General features: G+C 36.2%; 1 long non-coding RNA gene across 1 annotated transcript; it reads left to right on the plus strand.

Moving 5' to 3' along the window:
* The first annotated feature begins 4,102 nt into the window (after nucleotides 1-4,102).
* LOC116521081 lies at nucleotides 4,103-4,427 on the plus strand. Its single transcript, XR_004256911.1, has 3 exons — nucleotides 4,103-4,140; nucleotides 4,227-4,291; nucleotides 4,392-4,427. It is a non-coding gene; the product is annotated as an uncharacterized LOC116521081 (long non-coding RNA).
* The last annotated feature ends 6,606 nt before the right edge of the window (nucleotides 4,428-11,033 follow it).

Here is an 11,033-nt window from a genome sequence, read left to right on the forward strand (position 1 = left end):
AAAGGAGGCCCATAGTTCTCTCCCCCTACAGTTAGCACTAAACAGACTCAGAGTCACTGTGACTCTGGAGTCTGGCAGCAATTACCTGAGCCTTTTTAATTATTTTAAAAATTCTTTTCTTTTCCTCATGACACTGGTGAGGCCCCGCCTCCCCTGCCTCCCCTGACTGCACGTCCCTGATAACCACATACTGGCCTTTCATTTACTATTTCTAAAATCCTCCATTGACACTGAATCCTTATGTCCAATTCTAGCTAAACATCCATAATATTTAATAACAAAATTTTCTAATCCTCCTTTCCAAATCACTGTTTACAATTTATATCCCGTTTCCTTATGTTATACCCGTATGTATGTATGTATGTATGTATGTATGTATGTATGTATGTTGTTTCCTTATCTCTCCTTTATTTAACTATATTCTATATCATGACATTTCCCCCCTAATAATCAAAGCTTTAACTGTATCTAACTTAGTTCTTTTTTAATTTATTAACCTTTATATATAATCCAAAGGGATTTCTAATCTTCCTTTCATGGGTACCATTCAATATTCATATCCAATTATTACTCATCATGACACTACACATTGTATACAATAGTAACATTATCAATTATTTATTTTATTATATCTATTGTCACTAAATTCATTACGTTTAACTAGTCTTAACTTATACTCTTCCATCTATCATCTTGCATCTTTCCAGTAGCAAAACAGTCTCATATCTTCTGCCATTTGTGGTGTCAATCCTCTAATCATCTCCTTAATCAACTTTGTATGGACTTCTCTTAGCAACTCCTTGCTTATAAAATCTCTCATGTAATCTCGATGCTCTTCTTCTGTTTCCTTAATCAGCTTATCTTTGATTGTCAGTGGTGTAATCAATGATATTGGTAATAACATTTCTCTCTTTAAGTCCATAAATTCTTTTGTTTTTTCTTCTTCTGTAACTTGCCATCTGGGATAAATTTCCCCTCCATTTAGTTCCTCTTTCAGTATTCCACTCTTTCCATTTTCAGAGACAAACTAATCACCATAAATATCAGCAAATTTAATTTCTTTATATTCATTTTCCACTTCAATTTTTGGGATTTAACCACCACGTTTTCCATTTGATAGACATCCTCAACTTCTTCATCATATTTTGCTGTTAGATGCTCTAAGTCTTCCAGCTTCTTCCCTATCCTCTCATATGTATTTGATAGTTTCTGTATTTCTGAGAATATCTTTTGCAAACTTATTTCTTTCTGCTGTTGAAATTGTGCCATAATCTCCAACTAACAAACACAGCTGCTCTGATTTGGAAGGTTAATAAAATTAAGCGTAGATTCACAATAACGTTTTGTTGTCACTTTTTTCTGGTTAAAGATATACTTCAAATGGACGTCTGTGTGCTTTCCTTCTTATCACTCTCTATAACCAAGCAGTGAGACCTTGTAGTGCTAAACCAAAATAATCAGTGAAAGAAAATAGAATGTTTTATTTCCAATACACAAACCTTCCAGCCTCCGAGTGGCAGTATTATGTTGCAATTTTCCTTGTTTCTTTTTGTATCTTTTTGTATTTCAAGTTTTAAAAAAAGTCCGATTCTTAAATGAGTTAGGAGAACACTCACAGTAATGAAAGGGGAAAGTTTTAGTCCATAGGTTACAGAGAATAATAAAAGAGAAAAAAATAGAAGAAGAAAACTTAATCCATTCATATTAAAAGGCTTGCATAAATCCCATCCATGAAGATAGCATTTAAAAAGTAAGATAACCCCCTGTCAAAAATCATTCCAAATTTAATTCTGACGCTTATTTCTTCTGTTCTTCAATTTAAATTAATTTTAAGTTTTTTAATAGGCAGTCTCTTTTTAAAACAGTAAAAGTTCCTTATCAGCTGGAAACACTTTCTCTTTCTGTATCCTTCCATTTTGGAGCTGCCTCGATTTTGTCAGCCTTGGCTGGATTTTTTGTCAATGGCTTGAAGAACTTTTCTTGCATTGATCAGGGACTTTGCAATGTCCCTGAGGTCAACAAGACATATTCTTCCTGTTTACCATCTCTTTGGAACAGTTTAGGTCCAATTGGACCACCCAGCGGCAAAAGTATCAGCTGTGGCCTCAGAGCATCGAGACTGGATGTCCGTATCATCGTGACATTGGCTCCTCCTCCCAAATAATGTGTTGTTTTTTTTAAAGGATATTTTATTTATTGTTTATAGATTTTTTTTAATGGCGTTTAGGGAGGGAATGGTATTTTTAATTATTGTTTACAGAATATATTTTTAAATGGTTTTAAAGGTTTTTTTATTATTTATAGAATATATTTAAAATATATTTTTAGGAATTTTTTATTTATTTATTGTTTATAGATTTTTTTAATGTCGTTTAGGGAGGGAATGGTATTTTTAATTATTGTTTATATAATATGTTTTTTAAAATAGTTTTAAAGGATTTTTTATTATTATTTACAGAATATCTTTAAAAATATTTTTAGGAAATTTTTATTTATTGTTTATAGAATTTTTTAATGGCTTTTAGGGAGGGAAAGGTATTTTTAATTATTGTTTTTTTAATGGTTTTTAAGGATTTTTTAATTATTTATAGAATATCTTTTAAAAAAAATATCTTTAGGGAATTATTGCTTATAGAATATGTTTATTACAAGAAATGTTATTGCTTTTTGCAAATGTTTTATTTGTGATGCAATATGTTGCTTTTAAGTGTGCAGGTTGGTGCATGATTTATGTGTCTCAAAGTGGCTGCTTTTCTATGGGCAGGCCAGGTTGGTGCAAGTCAGCTTTGCCAGATTTTGTGTGTTTCTGTGTGATGCCTGGTTGTTTAGGTAATTGTGAGGTGGTTGCTGGTTCTGTGAGCTTCCTCGCCCTGTCCATTATAATTTCCCACAATGCCTTGATGGTTTTTATTCCAGTGGCTTTGTCTTTCCTATCCTTAGGCTTAGGGAAAAACAGGTTTCATCTTCAGTCTTTTTGTTGAAAACTGTTATTCTTTTGGTGTTTTCCTGGCACTGGCATAGTTTGGGTGTGTGTGTGCGTAATGTCCCACAGTTATCTACACATTAATAATGATCAAGTACTAATAATATTTTCTTACACATTTTAGTGAGCTTTCCTTACATAATTGGTGTTTTTTTCATACTTTTAGATTTCTAATTTTTGTTTCTGTTAGTTAGCAATTGATAAAACAAATCCCATGTAAAAAAGTATTCAAAGCATTCTTGATTTTAATTGTCAATTTATTCATTCCTGCACATTCTAATATTTATACTTTTCATACCTTTGTTTTTCCACTGTTGTGCAAACATAATCCCAGCAGCTGTTAACATGTGTAAAATTAAATATGTACTGAAATACCCAACAAAATATTACTGGTTTTAAATCCATATCTTGCTTTACAATTGCTTCTAACCATGGCACCACTAACTCTTGAATAGCTATTTGGTCTCTCCTAAGTACTGAACCTAATTCATATATTCTTGTTTTTCGAACTGTGGAATAAATTTCAGAAAAGGAAATCTGTATTGCTCTGTGAATCTACCTATGACATTCATTCTTGAGCTAACTTCTTAGATGAAAAACTATATCTTTCCTGTTTGTTGGGGGACATCCTTTCTGAAAAGACTGTACATTGTTGAGTGAAAACAGAGGTCCCTTCTTTTACCTGTAATGTAGTCCTCAGCTTACAACCACAATCGAGTCCAATATTGTTTTATTTTTTTTTGCAGTTAGTATTATTTAACAGGATGAAGAGGCAACAGAGTATGACTGCTAGGACAGTCCTTTCCTATGTAAGTAGCTGGTTTATTGCTTTGTGTGCTGGTTTCATCCTTAATCCACATTAAGAATGAAACCAGCACACAAAACAATAAACCAGCTAATAGTGCATGCAATTAAAATCTTTCTTTCTGTGTCTCTTTGTGCAGGCCATTCATTGGAGCAAGGTGGTCAGTCAGTGATGTTGAAGACACACAAAAGGACAGTCATCCTCCTTTTCTATTATTTTGTGTGCTTGTTTCATGCTAATGTAGTGCATGCAATTGAAGAATTCATTTGTGTGTCTCTTCTTTGTGCAGGCCATTCATTGGAGCAAGGTGGTCAGTGATATTGAAGACCGGCAAGGCAGTCATCTTCCCTCTGTAAGTAGCAGTTTTATTGTTTTGTGTGCTGGTTTCATCCTAATGTAGTGCATGCAAATTGAAGAGTTTATTTCTTCTTTGTGCAGGCCATTCACTGGAGCAAGTGTAGTCAGTGATGTAGAAGACTGGCAAGGACAGTCATCTTCCTTCTGTAAGTAGCTCTTTTATTGTTTTGTGTACTTATTTTAATATTATTTAAGTAGTAAGTGCACAAAATAATAAATTTCCTTTTTTATATCTTCTTTTTGTAGATCATTCATTGGGGCAAAGAATTCAGTGACATCGTCTTGGCCACTCCTACCCGGCCACATGACTGCCAAGCTTTCCCTCCTGGTCACATGACTGCCAGGTCACTCCCACCTGGTCACATGACTGCCAAGCCACTCCTACCTGGTCACATGGCTGGCAAGCTACTCCCAGAAAACAGAAGAGGTTCTAAAAAAATTTGAAACCCACTAGTGCTACTTGCCCTCTCTTTATAGAAACTATAACAGTGTCAGGCCTGGAAGCCATCTTGGGCATTGGATCTTCAAGGCTGCCACATTTAATCTGTGGAAAATGGGGAGGAGGGGTTGTATGAAGCTAGGCAGATATATAGTCATAATAACATTCCTTTCTCCGAGAGTCATGGACATTCTGCCCTGCACCTGGAGGGGTATGACTGGAAGGTATTTCCAGTTGGGATGGTGTTTTGATTGGATCAGGTGATGGACCTGTGGGTGCTGGGTAGGTGCTTGGACTTTCTTTTGGGTGGGGAAAATCTGTAAGCAGGGGTGAAATTCAGCAGGTTCTGACAGATTCTGGACAACCGGTAGCAGAAATTTTGAGTAGTTTGGAAAACCAGCAAACACTACCTCTGGCTAGCCCCAGAGTGGGGTGGGAATGGGGATTTTGAACTATCCTTCCCCTGCCATGCCTACCAAGCCACGCCCATAGAACCAATGGTAAAAAAAAAATGAATTTCACCACTGCCTGGAAGCTTATAGATTTGGATTTTCCCAGATGTGTCAATAGGATATCTCTAATAAAATGGAACTTTGAGGAACTTCAAGCCTCAGAGTCTTCTTTCGTTGCAGATATTACTTGGAACCCTGACAAACAGTGTATTGTCAGTTGGTGAGTCTCTTAAATCATATGGCAGTCAATATACTACTGAAGAATAGTTGAGGATATTTGAATACTAATTATGATCACAGTGGTTAGATTAAAACTTTGGGATGTTTAATTCCTGAGGTTGCCTTACAGGAAAATAAAATCTGACAATGCAAAGGAAGATTTACAAAAACAGATAGATTTAACGTAAGAAGCATAAATGTGGAAGATGCAACACAATGAAAACTTTTGATCACCTTCCAATGACCCTCACCTGATGTAACCTCTCTATCACAAGACCCATCACAAAACTCACTGGTGCCTCACACCTAATCCATCACAAGATCTACTAGACCGTCACTTGGCATACCCATACCTATCACGACCCATCACAAGATCCTGACCTGATGAGACCCTCACCTGATGTGAGATCACCATCACAAGACCTACTGACAAAGCTCTTATAAAGGTCACAACAGTGACCACAGTATGATTGACTTTTGTCTAAATTTACATCCATTCAAAGAATCTCATAATAGGACTCCTAAATACAACGTCAAAAAAGCAAACTATGATCTCATAGCTGCCGACCTCTCATCTCTAGATTGGCAAATCCTATTCGATGACTGCAACACTGCAGAATATTATTATAATACTTTTCTACTTGAAGTTCAAAGAGTCATTAATCTATATGTACCTTTTGTAACACCCAAAGCCAAGAAGAACAAATTACCCATATCATTAAGGAAACTCCAATTAAAAAAAAAAATCCCTTTGGTGGAAAAATAAAACTGACTATGTAGCTAACTTCAAAAACTGATACAAAACCTTATGCCACCAAATAAAAAGAATATACCAATTACTACTGCAGAGGAGGAGGAGCACACAAAATCCAATTCAGCCTTCTATAATTTTGTAAACACCAAACTTAAAGACTAAAAAACCATCCCACCTCTAAAAGGGAAAAAAACAGTGAAGATTGTATTGATGAAGTCATTAAGGCCAATCTCTTCCACATTTTTTCAGTTCAGTCTTTGTCAGCAGCAATGGCATCTCCCCCTCATTTCCTACTTATACCACAACAAATTGTAATGATCTAGTCCACATTGATTTTATTGACAATACCATCAAAAGAGCACTACACGATCTAAAGCCATCTCTTTCTATTGGCTCCAATGGAATATGTGCCTATTTTCTAAAAAAGCTCTCCACCGACTTAGCTAAACCTCTAAGCATCATCTATGAAGTATCTTTTAGATCAACCTCCTTGCCAGATCTATGGTCATTAGCAACAGTCATACCTGTTGTGGCTCGGTAGGAGCATTCGGAGCTGCTATCAGTGAGTGGTTTCAGGATGCTCACAGGAGACGATAACAAGCAGCTGTGGCTCATTAAGGATCACCTCCTGTGGATAAAAGATTGATGGTGCCACGCCCTAGTTGCAGGTCAACGTCGTTCATTCATTCGTTAGTTCCGTTCCTGTTCTAGTTCGTGTTCATGATTCAAGAAGCACTTGGATAAGTGATTTGCTTTATGTAAACCTGGTTTGCTGTGAGAGTTTGTTTTTGCATTTGCTGTGTAACTTTTTGCCAGAGAATTTATCTATGTTTATTTTGGGCTCGCAGCCAGCAAAAGCTGGGACTGATAAAGACATTCCTTTGCAAGCTGTGTGTGGCTGTTGTTTCTGAACAAGCGAAGAGGGGGGTTAGAACACATACCTATCTTCAAAAAAGGAGAGCCCGGCCTTGTTGAGAATTACAAACCAATCTCCCTTTGCTGTGTCACCTGCTAAGTCATGGAATCCATCATAAATCAATCCATCACCTTTCACTTAGAGACCTACTCTCTAATCAGCAATTTGGTTTCAGAAAAAAAGTGTCTTGCAAACTGCAACTCATACACTGCAAAAACATTTGGACTTCTCAACTCGACCCGGATAAATTAACAGATGCAATCTACATCTGCAAAGCCTTTGATTCAGTGGTACATGACAAATTTCTGTTAAAACTAACTTCTTACGGCACTTCTGGATCTTTGCACAAGTGGATAGCTGCGTTCCTATCAAACAGGCAACAAGTAGTCAAAATTGGAAACTCTATATCTAACCCTGCACCTGTTTGCAGTGGCGTTCCCCATGGCAGCGTTCTAGGATCAACACTTTTTCTACTTTACATAAACGACCTTTGTGATCATATTATAAGCAGCTGCATCCTCTTTGCCGACTATGTAAAACTATTTAACACCACAGATAATTCTACTACCCTACAAAACAACCTAGATTATGTATCTGAATGGTCAAACAATTGGCAACTCCAAATCTCTGCTAACAAATGTTCAGTCCTACACATTGGCAATAAAAATCAGAACATCAAATACAAGCTGGGTGGAAACAATCTAAAAGATAACTCACACTCTCCAAGAGTACTCATTTCAAAAGATCTAAGCCCCAGAGCTCACTGTAACATCATTGCTAAAAGGAGTTGTCAACCTATTTTACGTAGTTTTCTGTCTGATAATGCTATACTGCTAACTAGGGCATACAAAATCTTTGCCAGACCTGCCTGGAACCCACATTGCATTTCAGACATTAATACAATAGAGAGCATCCAGAGGTATTTTACAAGAAGAGTACTCAACTCCTCTGCTCGCAATAAAATTCCATATACCACCAGGCTTGAAATTTTAGGCCTGGATTACGTTCTGACCTGAGTTTAGTGCACAAGATAATCTGCCATAATGTCCTACCTGTTAATGACTACTTTTGCTTCATCTGCAATAACACAAGGGCTATCAATAGATACAAACTAAATGTAATCCGTTCTAATCTTGATTGCAGGAAAAATGATTTCAGCAATAAGGTAGTAAATGTGTGGAACACATCGTGTTAATTCCTCTAACCCCAATACCTTTTACCTTAAACTGTCTACAGTGGGGGCATGCATAAGCGCACCAGCATGCCCACCACTCCTGTCCTATGGTCCCATTCTGTCCTATGGCCCCATACTCTTTTTATGTGTTTATGGCTATGTTTTGCTTATTTATATCCATTTATTTGTGCCATTTTTTCATGTGTTTTCATACTTGTTTCCTTGTATTTGTTGACAAATGAATAAAATAAAATAAATAAATAAAAATAAAGAGAAGAACACTGACATCCTCTAAATTCTGCTGAAGATGTTACTTAGCCTGATAATGAAATGTTTGGAAATCAACTCACAAGCTCAGACAACAAATCTTCACCCTCAATATTTGATTGAATTTAAGATTAAGACTGTTAGAAGTAAATGGAAGGGAATAATTTCTGTTGATACCAGGATTGAAAAATTGATGTTTTATGGATTTGCTTATAAAGGATGGGATACCGGCTGAAGACATATCTGTTTAATCTTATGTAGGGTGAAGTTATTAAACTTTGTGATGAATGTTGGAAGTCACTATATGTTTCTTTTCTTTTTTGTCATTATAATTTTTCTTCTTTTTCCTACACATTTTGTTTTGAAAAGATCAGAGCATGTACAGAGTGTACCTAACTCAACTTCTGATATTCCTTGCTGCTGAGAGAAGCTGCAATGCGACGTAATGCTCTTTCTGCATAAATAAAGCCTCCAGACTGCCAAGTAGCCTAGCTAAAGTAACTTCTTGTGAAATGCAAAATGCGAATTCTGCCTGTTTGCTGTAACATAATGTGAGATAGGACCCTCTAAAAAAGCTCTGGCCTATATGCCAGAAAGTGTATTCTTTTTCCGTTTCTGAGATCCATTGTTTTCAGAGCATTGAGGAAATCATGAGGTTTGCATGAACCATGGATATGAAATAATGTTTCTATAGCAATGATGATCTATGCAAGCAATATATGTAGACTATAAAAAAAAAAGTTTTCGTTAGCATGCACACCTGTTTTTCTCTGCCTTGCTGTTTAAGGTGGGAGGTTAAAGGTTGCCCAGTTTTGCTTCTGATCAAAAATAAAAATGATTATCAGTTGCCTCCTGTTCAGAGTTTTATTGGATTTATCAGATTCTGAGCTGCACTCAAAAACCTTACAATTTCTTTCTATTGTCTTTTCTTTCTCTCTTTAGTTTTTATTATTGTAATTTTAAAATTATTAATAATATTATCTTAAAAATAATTCAGCTTTCCTTTCCGAAGTTCATAGGAATGAATGTCACATAATTCTTAGCCCCAGCTGGGCTCTTTCCAGATGTTTGGATCTGATCTCTCATCAGTCTGGGTGAACACAGGGTAGGAAAAGGTGATAATGATGTCATATGGTGCATTATATTACCCATACTCTTTCTCTTCAGATGTCAGGTATTTAGTTATACTAGATGAAAAATCTACGATTGTAAATGTATTTGAGAATATGGATGCAAAAACACTTGTAACCAAACGACATGCTGTATGTAATGGATGAGATCATTTTTTAAATTTTTTTTTTAATGTTTAAAAATAAAAAAATAGATTGAAAATAAAAGTCTCATCACTGCCCAAATGATTGAAATATCCTAAACCAGGATTTATTTATAAATCATGGGCATTGCATTTTAGATTGTATGAGTGGTCTTCAAAGGCAACCACCAATAAAGAACTTTATTATATAGTATTTTTCAGAGTATAAGACGCACCGGAGTATAAGACGCACCAAGGTTTTGAAGAGGCATTTTTTTTAAAAAGTAGGTAGGTAGCTAGAGGGATAGAGAGGGAGAGAAAGAGAGAAAAATACAGTAGGTAGGGAGGGAGAGAAAGAAAGTAGTTAGGTATTTAGGTAGATAAAGGGATAGAAAGAGAGAAAGAGAGATAGAGATAAATACAGTAGGTAGGTAGGGAGAGAGAGTAGGTAGGTAGAGGGATAGAAAGAGAGAAATAGAAAAAGAGAGAAATGCAATAGGTAGGGGGAGAGAGAGAGAGAGTAGGTAGGTACGTAGGTAGATAGAGGGAGAGAGAGAGAGAAATACAGTAAGTAGGTAGGGAGAGAGAGAGAGTAGGTAGGTAGATGTTTCCAAATGTATTTATCCATGTGCTATAGGAAATCGCTGACAATCTGCAGCACCTTAAGACTTTGTTTCTGCTGGCACAGCACTTGATCAATGTAATTCTCATCAATCAGTTAAAGAGCTTCCAAAAGGAAAAAAAAAGTTTTTACATTCCTCAACCTCCCCAAAACGGCCTATTTTTCATGAAAATGGGCCCGTTTTTTTTTTAAAAAGGCATGAATAGCTTGGGGGGGGGGGCGCTTTGCAGAGTGCTCCTGGGGGGGACAAAAATGAGCAAAAAACAGCCCATTTTTTCAAAAACGGGGCTGTTTTTTATCAAAAAAATTGCATGCATAACCTTATGGAGGCTTATACAGTGCTGATGGGGACAAAAAATGGCCCATTTTTTGCTCATTTCTGCCCTCCCCAGCCCCCAGGAGCTCTGTGCAAGCCTCCATAAGGGTATGCACGGCCATTTTGGTGAAGGAGCGGGGCTTCGCAAGGCTATATTCGATGTATTAGATGCACCTAGATTCTCAGCCTCTTTTTTGAGGAAAAAAGGTGCGTCTTATACTCCAAAAATATGGTAAATCTTGGGGAGGGGGGGTAGTTTTGTCTGTTCATTTTTGTATTCATTGATTTGAGTGAGTGATACTATTTCAAACTCAGATATATTCATTGTTAAAAAATTGACAAAGCAGAAAATAATAAAAATATTTGCAAGATGTTAAAAGTAATTTTAAAAAAAGTATTAGAGCTAGGTTCTTTGAAAAGGGAATATTTAAAACCACAAAGGAGTCAAAAGCATTACTTTAGCTTTTACAAAAGCTA

The sequence above is a fragment of the Thamnophis elegans genome, chromosome Z, assembly GCF_009769535.1.
Source record: "Thamnophis elegans isolate rThaEle1 chromosome Z, rThaEle1.pri, whole genome shotgun sequence".
In the NCBI taxonomy this organism is placed as follows: Eukaryota; Metazoa; Chordata; class Lepidosauria; order Squamata; family Colubridae; genus Thamnophis; species Thamnophis elegans.